The 17,270-nt window shown below is 36.2% G+C and overlaps 1 protein-coding gene across 2 annotated transcripts in view; it reads right to left on the bottom strand.

Annotated features, from left to right (window-relative positions):
* LOC5580248 (short neuropeptide F) overlaps positions 1-981 on the bottom strand; it is a 170,505-nt gene extending 169,524 nt beyond the window's left edge. For both annotated transcript variants that reach the window (XM_021844523.1, XM_021844522.1), the window contains exon 1: positions 793-981. The gene's annotated coding sequence lies outside the window, so the exon portion shown is untranslated. The remainder of the gene's footprint in view (positions 1-792) is intronic.
* Between the last annotated feature and the right edge of the window lie 16,289 nt (positions 982-17,270).

The following is a 17,270-nucleotide window of genomic DNA, read 5'->3' as shown; positions in this document are numbered from 1 at the left end:
TGCATGGCATTCAACATTCTAAAATATTCAGATATACATTACTATTTTAGACATACTTATTGAGCTTAAACTTATCAGTGACCAACTTTGATTCAGGCCAAATAAAAAAAAAGCATACCAAAAAATAGTGTAAATGTTAACAATGCCGTTAGCGTTGTATATTCGTATCACTAGACGTCATTCATAATTGCTAATTTTAAATCCAAATTAAATCTATCAATGTAAATGCATGCTGGCGTTGGTCACGTTTAGAAGCCGCACGTAGAGCGTAGAACTCTAATCAACATCTGCAGAACCAATCACTTTTGACTAGCAGAACATAACAATTCCATTAGCTTTGTAGGAGTATTTGAATAGTTTAATTGTTCCACCACATATGGCACCAACGGTTTTCCATTTTTCAATCGTTTGCCCATGATTCTCCCTCTACATGGTCAGTACTTAAATTGCAACAATAGTGGTTCTTTTTCTATGGCAAACTCATCCATCATGCCTCTGGTGCAGGAAATTCCACCAGACTAACTTTTATTGGTCCCTTTGGTATTGTCAACTGATCTAAATTTTTAAATAGAACACTGTTCAATTATTTACACAACCATTTCATTCATCCATCCAGCAAAAGTTTACATGACTAAACAAGGTTCCGTTTTAAATGTTGTTCCAAACTACACATTTTCACAGAATCCCTAAGCACTTATTTCGGAATTCGTTTTCGTTGGAGTTCTGAACAGCGTGTTCACACCTTGTCTGTTAGCTAAATTTTGAAGAATGACCAACTGATTCACCACTTGCCTTTATATCTCAACACAAAGCACTAAACAAATAACACTGTGTTCCACTGAACCCTTCCGGCCACTAAACTGGGCAACTGTTGCTTATGTCCTTTGGCACAGGTTCAGTCTTCACTCCACACTCCGGCCGTTATTGTTCAGTTGTTTCCCTTTCGGTTGGCACGAGCTTTATGTCATTAGCAGCATTGAAACACACGTATTTATAAAGCAACACGCCGAAAAAGGAGCACCTTTTTCTTCGGTAACCGTATCGGATCGGTATGCCAACGGATGATGACGATGTTGCCACACTGTTGCTTCTTCGCACACCGAAGCCGTCAAGGCGAGGACACCACAACTCCTGGCGGAAGAGGAGCTTGCCCCAAAGTGCGATGCGATTTCTTTTGCACCTTCGTCAGCATACACGGTACCGTAGAACGGGGTATATTTGATAATGCGAGTATCTTTGATAGTGTGCCACCCACAACATACTAAACGAAATAAAAACCTTTCAGTTAGTAAGTTAAGCAAAATGAATGCAAAAGTTTAAAGTATTAGTATTACACTTCATGTTAGCGGGGACCTTCCTTAGCCGAGTGGTTAGAGTCCGCGGCTACAAAGCAAAGCCATGCTGAAGGTGTCTGGGTTCAATTCTCGGTCGGTCCAGGATCTTTACATAATGGAAATTTCCTTGACTTCCCTGGGCATAGAGTATATCATCGCACTTGCCACTTACTTACTTACTTACTTACTTACTTTTGCTGGCGCTACGTCCTTCAAGACATGACCTGCGCCACAATGTTACGCCAACTAACTCGGTCCATGGCTGCTATCCTCCAATTTCTCGATCGCCCCACACTTCCAAGATCCTGCTCCACTTGGTCAAACCACCTAGCTCGTTGCGCTCCCCTTCGTCTTGTACCGGCCGGATTTGAGGTGAACACCATTTTTGCGGGATTGTTGTCCGGCATTCTCACAACGTGTCCCGCCCATCGTACCCTTCCAGCTTTGGCGACTTTTTGGATACTGGGTTCACCGTAGAGTTGCGCAAGCTCGTGGTTCATTCTTCTCCTCCATACGCCGTTCTCACATACTCCGCCGAAGATCGTCCTAAGCACACGTCGTTCAAAAACTCCTAGCGCTTGCAGATCCTCTTCGAGCATTGTCCACGTCTCATGCCCGTAGAGGACTACCGGTCTTATTAGCGTCTTGTACATGGTACACTTAGTACGGAAGTGAAGTTTACCAGACCGCAAGGTCTTGTGGAGTCCGTAGTAAGCACGACTTCCGGCAATGATACGTCTTCGAATTTCTCTGCTGCAGTTGTTATCCGACGTTATCAATGATCCGACGTTATCAATGATCACTTGCCACACGATAAACGAATGCGAAAATGGCAACTTTGGCAAAGAAAGCTCTCAGTTAACTGTGGAAGTTCTCATAAGAACACTAAGCTGAGAAGCAGGCTCTGTCCACGTGAGGACGTAATGTCAAGAAGAAGAAGAAGTCAGCAAAATATTTATTTCGAATCGAGAGTAGATGAGGCTTTATATTCTAATATTAAAATTGATGAAATTCTAGCGTTTTTGAAACGCTTAAAACAATTTGTTTCTCGATCACTATTTGAAAAAATTATAATGAGTTTGTCACTTATCCTTGATAGCTAGTTGTAGAAGCTATCTAGAGATATGCAACCCCCTATGTATTTAACATAATTCATTCGATTTTGTTGTAAACGTGCTTATATTTATATTCCAAAAATATTGATTTATATTGAATTCAATGTCGATACAATCAATTGGTATCCACTGTTCCACTTCCAGATGCACTTCATTGAAAAATGTAAAACATGTATAAATCTTTTAAAAAGAATGCAGAAATCTTCAGATTTTCTTGCAAAAAATAAGGATCGAAGTTACCCCGTTTTACGGTACCTACAATTCGAAACGGTATTGCACTCGACAGGATGCGAGGATTCGGTTTAGTATCCCTGTAGCAACGCGACGCGATGTTGCATGTCCCGAAACGCGCCAACTTTCCTTTGTATCGAACGAATGCGCGCCAATTGCTTGTCGCGTATCATCAATATACTGTCGCGCATAAAACATATTATAGGTAATACATATCTGGCGGCATGCCGTTAGTAATAATGTTATTATCTGTATTAATAAAATGTTCGGCATTTTGCTGATACCTACTTATCTCCCACAGACGAAAATTGATGCTTGGGAGCGTCGGCTATTTAGAATCACGTGATTCATTTCTAAGTATGACAAATTTTTAAGAGATACATATTCTGTAAACCAGTAATAATGTATGAGAACAGTAGCGTACCAAAACAATCTTTCAACATCGCTCGTCAGGTAAAATTGAGTAATTCATAACTGTAAAATTGAGCGACAAAGATCGGTGAATCGATTTGGCAGCTCAAATGTGAAACGATTAAGAAACATCGATGTTGAAGAAAAAAATTTGCCCAACGCTAATAAAGAATTTCCTGTATTTGTAGTTTAACTTTTGACTCAAGATTCCTTCAGTGAAGAATCTTTATTCAATCATCAGAAACCATCTAAATTAAAGAGCATTGTCACTAACCATACTGTTCGAATGGGTTTCCAATGATTTTCTGTCCATCTCATATGCGATGATGTATATTGACACGTTTTATTAACGATGGTCTATATGCGAAATGAAGCTCATCGTGCTCGCGTTTATGAAAGTATTACATTTCATTTTGATTACTGTTCAATCGTATGTTCCCCCAGATAAATATTTCTCAACAGTAAACAGATCAAAAACAGTCTTTCATTATTGATTACTAAATTCACTCATTTGATTATGATGGAACAGCAATTGGTACGCACATAGCTAGTTGTAAAACATGATTACAGCTGTTTAGATGCAGGAGAAAAAGGGATATATTTTTCAAAGCACGTTAGAACGTGTCGGTGTCTTAAAAAAACCTGACTTAATCCACCGATGGTGAGACTGAACCCTTCTTACATTTCCATACAGGTTTGAGGTACTGTAATCCAGGGTAACATTGGTTAGCGGGGTTACATTGATTGGTATGACCCTGTTCGTAAAAAGTTCGATTCATCATTTATTGATGGAACTTTTTCGAAGCATGAATGGTGCCTCCCTTTCTTACATTAATAAGCTAATAAAAATTTAGGTTTTTGCGAAAAATTGCGTTTAGTTTGTTCGTAAATTTGTCAAGTTTTTGAATCAACGATTTTTATCATTATGAATAACACTACCGAAAATTCATGTCTCACATGAGTTCTGCAAATGCTATGAGCAAGGAAAATGTGGTTGTTACTAAAAATGGCATCGCCGAAATCGATTCCGTTGTCAAATCTTTCATAAGTTTATTCATTCAAGCAACTTTAACAAACTACTATTAAGATTGCAAAATTTCCTTAGGAAATTGCCTACCTTTAGGTTCAAAGTGTTTCTATTTTTGAAATAACTAAAAAGTAAATGACTTGTAAGAGTTTGGTCTTCATATTCGGCTTCAGGGGCCATGATTTAAGTAAGTAACAACATCTTCAATATTACCGAACGTTGTTTACATGGATGATTAATATTACCCCATATCGACTAAATCAAAAAATCACCTAAAACATTTATTTAAACAAAGTTGAATGTTTTGAAAACCAAAATACAGTATATAGTCACGTGCGGTGAGTGCCAGTACTTGTTTTAAAAATATAAAACTTGCAACGTTTGCATTTTCAAATGATAAATTTAAGAAATATCCCAAAAACTGATCAATGGTGCCCCGGACTACGGTAATTATTATTCATCATTCATTTGGAACCTTGTATCAGAATAACTAAACTTTTGTATGTTGTGGCTATAATCTATCTGCCCTTTTCTAATAGTTTAATGGTTTGCGTGAAAGTCCTGGAAACTGCACGTCAAAAGGCGGATATCGAGCTTTATTACTTTTCATACGCTTTTTATCATAGTTTAAGAGGCTCTACCCATGTTACCATCCTATCAATAAACTTGTCTTGTATAGTATCAATGTACCAATAGCCGCATACCTTATAACAAACATTCGTATAAAATCGAAAAGTAAAACCAGCGGCATTAGTTTTACATCATTTGGAAGTTTCTAATCTTGATTTTGAAGATAAATTTGAAAACTACAAAAACTCATGTATTTGTATTTATAAAATGGAAAATTGATGTTCTAAAATGATTTTACCAGCGATTTTTTTTAAAGATTTATGTGTAGGTTTAAATTAAAAAAGAAGAATTTTAGAGATTTTTGGAAAAAATTGATTTTTATCTCTGTAAGTTATAATTTGATTGCAATATGATTGTGAATGAAGTCAGGGCTTTTAATCAATGAAAAAAGAGCCTTAAATCGGATTAAAAATAGCTGAGAAATTGATCAAAATGTAAAAGTTGAATATTTTAAAATAAATTGGGCTTGGGCTTCGTGGCCGTGCGGTTAGTGTTACCAAGTTTTATATCCTGAAAATAAAGAATAAAATAATATGTGAATCAGTCCACAGTCCGGGAAGTCTCTCCTTCTGCGCTTACGGCAACCAGTATTTATAGCTCAGAAATCCCGTAGGTACGATCAAGTAAAAGGTACCAGAGTCATAAGGAATATCACTTGAGATAGGAAGACATGACAGTCCTTTCCCCTTTAGAATGCTGAAGGTGGCATTCAACTCATACAATCGAAAATATACCTAAAAAATTCCACAATTGTATGTTTATAGTACTTATTTCATGACTACAACAAAACATTCAAATCATTGGATACATATTGCTCAACATTACATTTGACAACTTCGTCAACACTAAAGAACAATTTCGTTCATCTCAATATAATATCTCGCTTCACAAAAGAACAACTATATTCACAATATACGACAATTTCGTCAGCTCTAAAGAACAATTTAGTTCAACTTAAATTGGCAATTTCACCATACTCAAATAAATAAAATTGGCAAACTCGCCACCTCAAAGAAAAACGATAATCACCAACACACGTTTCCAGGATCCTCGTCGCCACTTTTATATCCTGCAAATAAAGAATAAAATAATATCTTAATCTGTCCACAGTCCAGGAAGTCTCTCCTTCTGCGCTTACGGCAACCAGTATTTATAGCTCAGAAATCCCGTAGGTACGATCAAGTAAAAGGTACCAGAGTCATAAGGAATATCACTTGAGATAGGAAGACATGACACCAAGCATGTGGCCGCATCGTATCAAGGAGTGTGGGTTCGATTCCCGCTTCAGTCTGGAAAACTTTTCGTCAGGAACGTTTTCCGATTGTGCCACTGGGCGTTGCATGCTAGTCCGTTGTCTAGTGTGGTGCCTCCTTCAAAGGACATAACCGTCCACTGGAAGCATTAATGTGTAGGGTAGAAGCACCGGTTTTGGCCATACGCCAGTTGTAGCCATAGTGGATTATACACCGTTTTACATAGCCAATCACCATGAAACCTTTTGTGTTCAGTAGATCATATTCAATGATAGAGCTACTTTCATTTACTCATCCAAATTGATTGAAAACATATAAAAAACAATTCATTTTCCTTATAATTTCAACTCTCATACACCTAATTTGGCCAGGGTACTCCTAATTTGGCCACTCTCGTAAGAAATCAATGAGATTGGCCAATTTAGGAACCGAAGTTAAGTCTCTGGCCAAAACTGGTTCTGGTGGCCTATATTGACCAACGTTATTTTCGAAGCAAAATGATGGTTTTAGCTCAGTTTCGATATTTACACATATAATATGGATTGAAAGCTTGCAGTTGACATATTTGTAGTATAAATACGGCTTCCCATTTAATTTTTATTGACATTTTCTCATAGACTGGCCAAAACCGGAGCTTTAACCCTAGGTGTCTTTTGAAATTCATTATTTTTTCCAATAATTTACAAAATTCGAATAACTTGAATCGGTTTTAAAATGGCTGAGAAATTGATCAAAATGCAGACACTTGAAAATATTAGAATATGTTTTTTCCAGTACTTCACGATACTGTTTGAATCATAACTCTGTAACGAAAAGTCCGCTCGCAATGAAATTTAATAGCGTTCTATGGGAATGTTGTTGCTTCCATTTGTAGCTAAAAGTGTTTAAATCGGTTGACAAACGGCTGAGATATTTGAGTGACATTTTTGTAACACACACCCGCACATACACACACACGGACATGCTAGAGTAACGAAGTACACATGAGCGTCCAGAAGAAGTTCAACAGGGCTGACGCGAGGCCAGCCCAAGGGAAGTATGCGACGCGTCGCACAGAAAGCTGTCCAAAGCCCCGACGAGATTTTCAACCCCCAATTGGGCAAAACGAGTAGTCGCAGAGACATCGTACACGCTAAGATCAGATTACCCATGAATAAGTACCGTACACCCCCGTTAATTTGAACAGTACCTCATGCAAACCATCGGGGTTCATTTTTAATTTAAACATCTAGTCATCCTAGAAACGTGTTTCTGGTTCTGGTTTCTGGTTTCTGGTTCTTTCATTGTTTTGTTTTGATTCTGCTATCCGTTCTGCAGCGTTCCATTCCACTTTACTCCGTTCCATGAGCTAAATGACGTTTGAACCATTTTTAATCTGAACGATGTGCAAATTAGCGGGGTACAAATTAAAAAGAGTTCAGATTAAATGTGGTCAAACCAACGGGGGTACCCGGTAGTTGATTGACCCATTTATAGCTTGTTGATACAAAACATACAATATAGGTAAAATTTACCAATAAAAATTGGCAATGTTCACTCATATTATTGTTAAAGTTGCTTTACCCAAATATAAGTACCCATATTTGGTTGAGAAATTAAACATCAACAAAAATCGACACGACGCGATGACATCTAGACACGGTCGTTCAAGGAAATCGTTTGAAAACTATCTAAACGGATATTTTCTAGGTAAGTAGATATTTCACTTCAAATAAAATCATACAAGATGCACCATCCGTCACTGAACTGGAACGGCCTGTTGCAGCCAGAAGGCGTATCACAACGACTTCTGTGTATCTGATCGGATGAAGCCGCTCTTTAAGATTGGGTTATGTGTGCACATTATTGAATTTCAATAGACTGTGTTTAATAAATTTCAATAAAATTAATACTTGTTGTTATTATGATTAAAATTCACTGTTATAATTAATGAATTCGTCAAAAAGAGAAATAAAGTACTTATATATTAGCATTTTTCCTATATTTCTGCTCTTGATCAAATACCCTCAAATGGGTTTTATTAGTTTACCCATTTATGGGTAGAGCCTTCTTTACCCATAAAATGAGTGTGTGCACTTTCCAGTGATTATGGGTAAACTTCACCCATATTTTGGTAGACAGATCTTAGCGTGTAGAAATGTCGTATAGTGAGCAGGCGTTTTTGGCCACAGAGAACAGACGTTCATCTTTTCTTGTCTAGCTAGGGGGGGGGGGGGGGGGGGGGTGCGGTGGGTGCGGTTCGCACCGAGCCTCGAGTTCTTATGGGCCGCGAAAGCATTACGAAAATTTCTATAAACAGTATAAGTAGTGTTTTTAACCAACTTAAAAAACAGGCAAAGAAATCAGGTTTGGAGAGGACCTAAATTGGGAATAAGTAAAGGGCCCTCTATCATCAAGTATATTGATAGAGGTGGCGTTTATTTTAACGTTATTGAACAATATTTTTATTAGAATATCGTTTTCTTCATTCAACAACACATTGTTCTGTTAATCATCGAACATCCGGGGCCCTCTATAATTTGAGCCTGAGAAAGTCAGGAACAGGTTTGAACACATTTTATTCTGATTCACATCCTGAACCAAGCCGAAAAGCCGAAAGATTCATTTGTACACATTATTTGGGTCAATTTTTCCTTTTTCGCATCGCAATTTATCCTGATGCAAATTCTTGAGACTCCACAAATTACTACGCGACTATTCTATAAGTTCACAGATTCCTCGTGGTAAATCCTCAGGAACTCTTCTAGTGATTCATCCAAAACTTTCTTCAGGAAAACGTACGAAGTCTCCTCCAGAAATTAATTAAAGACTCCCATGAATTAGACTTCAAATTCTATAATGATTTCTCAAGATATGCTTATAGAAATCCCTTTACAATTCGCTTAAGAAAGTCCGATAACACAGCGTAACAAAAATTATATTTTTGCGTGTCTCAAGGATTAAATTATGTGTCTCTAGTAGATTTGGGCATGCTGTATCTGATGCCATTCTCAGAAATGTTCTAGCACGTCACAATTTTTAGCTACAGGTCGCCAAAGTTGTATAAAACACCGTTTTTATTGATGTTAACATAAAATTTAAAGTATGAGATAACAAACTTTTTTGTGAGCTAATCCATCAAGCATGCAAAAAAGGACTTGAACTTTCATTTCAGATATAACTTGGTTGAAATTGCATGATAAAATTTGGATTGAATCGATTTTTTCGACATGCTCACAGTCTCAGGGCTGTTACAAAAATCTTAAAATCTTATCCGCGAAAATCGCGACTTCAGAAATTCAATCCGCGCCCAGAAACACCAATCCGCGCCAAAAAAATCTGTTTAATTTAAATGATGACATATGTTTAATTTGCTCCAGTTGCGCCACTAGGCAGGAAAAAAGTAAAAAGTAGAAAAATTCAATAATTAGAGTTTTACATCGAGAAATCTGTATTCAACAATATCACTCGATTTTATTTGTCATCAACATTTCAATATATTTTTGTAGAAAATTGACAATTTAATGAATGGTAGTGTCATTACAAGCAGAGAGGAGGTCTAGTTTGCAACTATACTTAACAAAATTCGATATAATTTCTGCATACAATACGAGATGCAAAATGAAGTTACTAATGGTAACTTAAAAATAAATACGTACACAGTAATTTTACATTGTGAATTGGAAGCATAGAAAATCTTAAATTGCTATTAAAATTTCGAAATTCTCTCTCATCTAACTTTACACTATATTTTAAGTGGTGATGTTGTCGAGAGCGAAAAGATTGCCATTAGATTAGATCGCCAATACTGTATTTTTTTCATGAAATACATATATGGGCAAACACCATCCTATTGTTTTAGAAAATAATGTTGCAAAACATATTGTTTTATTCATGAGATGACGACAGTAAAACAATACGTTTGAAATGCATGCCAACTGTTTCAAACAGTATAAACACAGACAAACATACGTAACACTTAGAACAAATCGCGATCAAAATCATAGTCGAGAGTTCATGTACGCCCAATGCTAAAATCCGAGTGTTTGGCCGATGAGCCAACAGATGGCAGTAGTGTGGAAACGTCAAACGCGAACGAAAACGATGTGAGCGCTGCGGGTGGTGAATTGACCACCTACAATATATTTGAATCGACCGTTTAAAAGATTGTCGATGGACAACGATGAGAGTGTGACGTCTGTTTGTCTGTGGTATAAACTTCAAGTTTTATCACTTAATCAAAGAGACTGTGATAATTTAATATTTTCAACAAATCTGGAGCTCGATTTGAAAAGGTCGAATGTGACATTTTTGACTGTCTGAGATAACTCTCTATGAAGTTTCTCAAACGATATTCAATTCCTATTTCAAGCAAACAGCAAAAAAGCACACAATATACGTATTAAGACACAAAACGAAATCCCTCCCAGTAAACCTTTAAACAAACGCATAAGAATACACTCATTTTTTTTAATTTACGAACATACATAAGTTTTCCGTCTATCTGAGATTGTTTGTGGTTCATTCGACCTAATCGATACGACCTAATGCCAGTCACCGCTGCACATCGAACGGGCACGTTCAGACGTTTGACGTCTGAAAATGTCCATACGTCAAAGTACGATCGGACTGATTGATGGTCAGTGAAGCACATACGACCCACCGTTGTAAACAGAAATAGAGATTTTCAGAGAATTTCTGGAGTTTTCTACATAAAGGTATGTATTGCATAACGTTGACGATGCGATTAATGCGATCAGCGATGTTACTCAGTGCAAATTCACATCTCCGCAAAATGTCTACTTTACAGAAGATGCAACGGATGCGGCTGTCGGATAGATTTACTTGCTCGTATCTTTGAAAAAATCTTCATAAGGCATCATCGGTACTTCTGTGGTGATGCTCGGAAAGCAACAGGCCGAAGATTAAACCAAAGTTGAACGAAGAGAGCAAATTGTCGCTGTCGGTTTTCTTAAACTTTTCCTTAAGATCTTTCACAATCGGGAACACTAAAAAATGAATTCCTTGGAAATGACAGCACCAGCACTGCTGTTTGCCTTCATCTCAATAAATGATTTGCTTAGTAGCTCAACCAGAGTCTGATTCTGGGGGGATTTTGTAAACTTGAAGATATAAGACAATAGGTCGAATACGCGTTTTTTCAGATTTAGCTACATTCGACTGAAAGCGCAATAGGACGAATGAACAAATTTTTATTGTTCCTAGTTTCTGTTAATTACGTCAAAGTGTCAATTATTTTTGTATTTTTGAAGAAATATAATATCAAAATGGTACTTTACCCTCATATTAAGCTGAGTAGAATCTACCTAATGGTTAAATAAACACGAGTATTCTACTTTTGTTACTTAGGACCATTTCAAATCGAGCTCCAGAAATATCTGTTTTTATGGAAATTGTTACATTTTTTTGAGTAGTATTCCGTTAGTCATTGTCAGTACATTGGACTATATATTTAAAACTCTTCCGACGTTCGACACAAAATGTCCAGTTCTACAGGTCCAGACCTGAGCCACTTATACATTAATTTTGATTAAACCATAAAAAAATGAAATTTAAAATTTTAACAAAAAAAAAATACAACAAAATTTCACAAAAAATGGTTTGTAACTACTCAGTTTAATTATGTAGAGCTTACTGTTTTACATAACAGTATTGAAAATGTAATGTACATACAGGTGTGTACAAAATAATATTAGTGAAAGTCGATTTCCATACAAAATGCTTAACTTTGGCATGCTGTAACTTTGTTTTCCTGTGAGCAATATGCATGAAATTTTGACGGATAACTCTAAATATCTTTAATTTCAGTCCATAATTAATTTTAGGCCATAATATTTATTCCATTAAGACAGAAAATTATGTCATTAGTAACTTAGGTTTTACGACATTTTACTTGCTTCAATATTTCGGGAAAATTTCAATGTTTTTTTTTTTTCTAAGTGTGTGGTAGAAAAGTTAAGCACCAGGTGAAATCGCTCAAATTAATGATATCAGCTGCATTATGGTTTTTAAAATTTGTCTGCGCTGGGTGTTTCACAGTTCCATCCAAAGTAACAAATTTATAAGTAGATTAAAAACTGAATTTAGTACAAAACCATTTAATACCACTAGAGTTTGGATCCTTTGACAGATCGGTTTTTCATCTACTTATAGGTATTCCACTAAACAGCTCGAATATTTATTAACAAATTTATAAATAAACTTTTAATTTTTTTTTTGCTGAACAAAAATTTACCAAGCAAAACTACTATTATTTTGAGCTATTTCACTATATTCTTCACTGAGAAAACTCCTAATTTAACTGCGGAGCTATCTATTGTTTTAAACTTTTCTATTCTCGCATAACTTGAGATCGCGCCCTAAAAGCGATTGGTAACCGAGTGTGTAGCTTGTTGTTACCGAACAAACGAATGGAATTACACTATTACGAAGAGAAGAACATCGTCTATCTCGCAGTGGTGATAGTTTTTATCCTAGTACATTCATTTGCTTAGCAACTTGGAGCTACACACTCGGTAACCAATGGCTTTTAGGGCGAGATAACAAGTTATGCGAGAATTGCTCCTAAGATTTCATAGGGTAACCAACTATGACTGCAGCGCCAACATCAGCCAGAGTGTCCATATATTATCCGTACAAACTTTGAAGGCATGCATTTATGTAATCAAGCTGAACAAATTTAGCATTCCTACACTGTTTAATATCTGACATATTATATTCATGATCAGTAAGTTTGACACATTTCTGTTTTCAAGTATTTGAAAAACCAAGCCAAATGTATTGAGTGGTCTTAATAAGCGCCATTTTCTAAAAATTTTACGGAAGAGAAATGTCCTTCAAGCTCACAGGATTTAAACGGTATAATTTTCTATTTACAGTTTATCTTGAGGTAAAGAACCTATAGATCGCCGTTAAATTTCAATAAATTATTTAGGGAGAATTTAGGGAGGAACTATCTCTTGATTGACTAGTGACCCTCGAGGAACAATACTCCACATAAAATGATTGCTTTTTTATAATTCCCTGAAAAATATTTTTGATAACAGTGGTTATACTAACTGAACTTAACTGCTTTCAAGGAGAAGACGTGGATTTTAGGTTTTAAATAGAAATTTCCTAATTATGAAATCACGACTGTATGTATATAGGTGCAATTTTTGACGCATGATTCGGAAATCCGCGATTTCCGCGACATAATTTTATCCACTCGCGATTTTCGCGCTTGGCACACCAAATCCGCTACAAATCCGCGAAATTCGCGCCAGTTGTAACAGCCCTGCAGTCTTCAAGCAAAATTCTTCGTTTCTCTTATATGGCAAAATATTGCGGCGCTTATATTAAATCCACGTCCAGCGGCGGCGGTAACGCGCAGAAGATATGCGCGCAATTCAATCGCAACGTCAAAATTCAAGTAGGCTTGGATTTTTTCGTCCTTCAAGGACACAAATGTTTCAAATTTGCTAAATCTGAAACATTTGGCGATTTTCATTATCACTGCGACAGTATATCGATATTTTCAGATAATCGCATTACGTGGATTTATCTTGCAGAGCACAATACAATACTTTTCCAAATAATCAAAAAATAACTTCTGGGAATCGAAAGTATTATGAACTTTGTTAATAAGTGTTGTTGAACACATGAAGTTTGAATTCTGAGCCAAATTAAGCCATTAAATTGTCATACAAGCTGGCAAACTTGCATGCAAGTTGGCTGAAATAGTCAAATTTTGCATTTTCAACTGTCTTAATATCTCAAAAACTGGACGTGCTATGATATTTTCGAAAACGGCATTGGGTTCAGCAACCCTTAATTGAGTAAATAGCGGTATTTTGATGCTTGAGATAAAAACGTGTTCCGCAGTGTAATGGAATCAAAAAGAAAATTCCTCTAGAAATTCTTACAGCATTTCCTAGGAAGCTTTTTAACAGTTATTACTCTGAGATACTTTGAAAATATTGCTACAGAAATCCTTCCCGGACAGACCAACAAAGGTTTAATCTAGGATTGAAGCTCTCATGGCAATTTTTCAGATATACTTCCTGTCGTTTTCATAATCGATTTATCAAGAATCACCTCACAGATTATCCCAAAATTTGCTTCATGTATTTTTCCATAGATTACTCCACAAATCGGGGTTTCCTCATAAATTTCCATTTTTTCAAAAAATTTTTGAGGTATTTTTTACATTATTCAATTTAATAATTCATTAACGGTTTAATAATTCTAAATATTAAAGAAATTATTCCTGAAAATTTTTCAAGACTTCCACTCTAGATTTTACAAAAACTTCCCCAAGAAACTCCTGAAGGAATGCATGTAGGGTTTCGTTCAATAAATGTTCCGATCATTCATAGATCTTTGAAAAACTTCTCTCTTGTAGGAATTTATCATATATTTCAGTGATTCATCAGTGATATCTTAATTTCGTTTAGGAATATCCACCGATTTTTTTTCATGAATTGCACACCAATTATTTCTTAAAAATTTTCTTAGGAATCTCCTTAGATAAACTCCTAGAGCAATCCTGTATTTTTTAAGAATTTCTTTGTGAAGTTTTGGATAAAAATGTGAAATTTTTGATAAACAATTGAAGATATCATTAGAAAAAAATCTGGTGGAATTCTTCAAGGTATCTCAACCGAAAATCCTGAGGGAGTAGCCTTGTAAAGTTTGTGAAATCTTCGTTTAATAGCTGAAGGGAACTGACAAATATCTGAATAACATTCTGATGAAACTTCTGAAGGAAATTATGAAGCATATCTAGTAAGAAATATGCTTTGACGGTGTCTTGTCATATTATCTGAGAAATCCTTTCTGAAACAAGGAACCACGTTTTAGTCTTAAATTCATATGATCAGAAACTTGGACCCCTTCAGCCCTAAAGTCCTACAGGCATATTCGTTTTCATTAATTGACATTTTTAATACTAAATAAAAAGCTAAAAATGACTACAACAATTGATGGACACCAGGTGCATTATTTTCACAAATCCTTATGTTTGTTGAAATTATATTATTACATTGATTGAAAAGCCACATGTCGATTGTATGTAAGCTTACCGGCAGACTTCTATTCTGAAGGGCCCCCGCATCTGCCTCCGCACCGGCCCCCGAAAACCCTAGCTATGCCACTGATTGTACTGGTAATTTCAAAGTACATATGTCGTTTGCTCCTGTTACGTGGCACTGTCGTTAGATTGAGAACGCTACAAATTTTGCCGATTTTTACACTTTGGCGCTAGTGTCGATATCAAAAAGTGCCACTTGTCGCTAGCGTTGCTTTGTGTGCTAATGCATTTTGACGTTCACTAGTGATATCGTGTTTTCGAAACGAGTTTGTATGTCGGGCTGTCTGCGTTGGTGGCGCTTCGATCCTTTACACATGGTTTAGATGAAATTTTGTTCTAGCCTCCATGTCTGTTCTCTGTGATTAAGCTCCAACAGCGATCTAGCAGAACAGCTAGAAACTGAGATTGACGAAGTGCATGAGCACAGCCATGCAATGTAAATAAAATCACGGTGTACCTTAATCACCTTCTTCTTCGTTCTGGCATTACGTCCCAACTGGGACAAAGCCTGCTTCTCAGATTAGTAACTACCTGCATGATCTTGCTGGCATTACAGGCATCTTAAACTTTCTTCTGCTGGATGGTTACAGCAATTTTCCTTACTTTATATATGATGCTGGGCGATGTCAATGATAACCCAAGTAACCACGAAGCTATATATGCATACTTTATGTTTGCTCTATAGTGTGCTATCAGATTTTGTTTTAAAGTGACATAACCTTTAAGAGCTTTATAAAGCATAATTAAAGTGGGAAAGGGCCCCACAACAACCAAATTAATGCAATACTTGGTAAAGCAGTTTTAATGCACAAGCCCTACTAAAGCATTTATGTTTGTATTTTGAGGGTTCATGATGTATATTAGCTTAAAATATTGTATATTTAGGGCGTGCGTTAAAAATAAACAAAACAATGAATCCATTGACTACCTTTCAATGGTTTTCTTTACCAGTTTAATGATTTTTTTTTGCTGGGATCAGGATTCGAACCCACAACTAGGATGATGGTGTGCTGGATGCCTGGCGCGTTGATCTCCTGTGCTAAAGCTGCTGATGTAATAAGGTAGGATAAAAGTTCTTTATAAACGAAGCCACTGTGTGTTAACATCACTATTCGCCCAGTTATTACGAATAGAAAGAATTCTTTTCGACGATTGAACAACAGTGATTTCCTTTCCTCACCAAATGTAACATCAATAGAAAGAATTTGATTACCATTCTTTCTCGTCGAGGAAATAACAGAACTTAACCCACAAAGCAAAGCCCTAGCGCATTAAAAAGATTTCAGGGGAGAGAAATTGATCGACATTTCTTCTCGCTCCTTATGAATAAAAGAGTCTCATAGATAAAATATAACAATTCTGAATGAATACATATATCTTTAGATCATGAAATGGGGGTTCGAGATGAAAGAAAGTCATTACATTATTCTTCCATACTCGATCGTCTTACTTAGGAAACACAATTTTCAATTAAACAAACTGCGATGAGCCCTGCTTGATCCCGCAATTATTCGTACATATATTAATAGGGTATAGGTTGAGGAACAGCATGATGCTAAAATTAGCTGCTACTACTTGCAACTTTACAAGATATGTACACTTAAATTTGATGTGAAGAAATCAGAAAATCGTTCGTAAATCTTCAAAATGAAGAGCTAGCGCTTCAGTGTCTTTGGCAAAAATGTGTATTTTCACAGCACCTTGAACATTGTAGAACATTGTAAAAATGCAAAAATTCAAATTTAGAAGTTATGGAGAAAATATGAGTTTTAAGGGGGTACCCATCATTTTTACCCCCTAACTTCGTCAGTGTAGGAGATAGAACTTTTCCGCCTTCGACAAACTTTCATGAAATGATGTCGCCTACAATACTTCCTCATTCAATTTTGACAATAATTAAAAAAGTTAATTTTTTTTCTCAGTGTATATCACTTTAAGTGAAATTTTTTTCAGTGTCTACATTAAGTACTCAACAAATTATGAAACTTTGTAGAACATGTCGAAACGCTAAACCCACTAGTTCCAGCACAAACACACATGTCCCACTTTTTTCGATTTCGTCCCACTGTGGAGCGGTGAGAAAATGCAATGAAAATCATCCGATAGGATCCTTGAATGAGCCTATGCATGCTATAAAACGTTTGATTTTTACTGTGCGCCCTGTTTTCAAGTTGCCCGTGAGAGAGAGTGAGACAGCAC

This window comes from Aedes aegypti, chromosome 2, assembly GCF_002204515.2.
Source record: "Aedes aegypti strain LVP_AGWG chromosome 2, AaegL5.0 Primary Assembly, whole genome shotgun sequence".
Lineage (NCBI taxonomy): Eukaryota > Metazoa > Arthropoda > Insecta > Diptera > Culicidae > Aedes > Aedes aegypti.
This window is presented reverse-complemented; position numbering and strand designations above follow the sequence as displayed.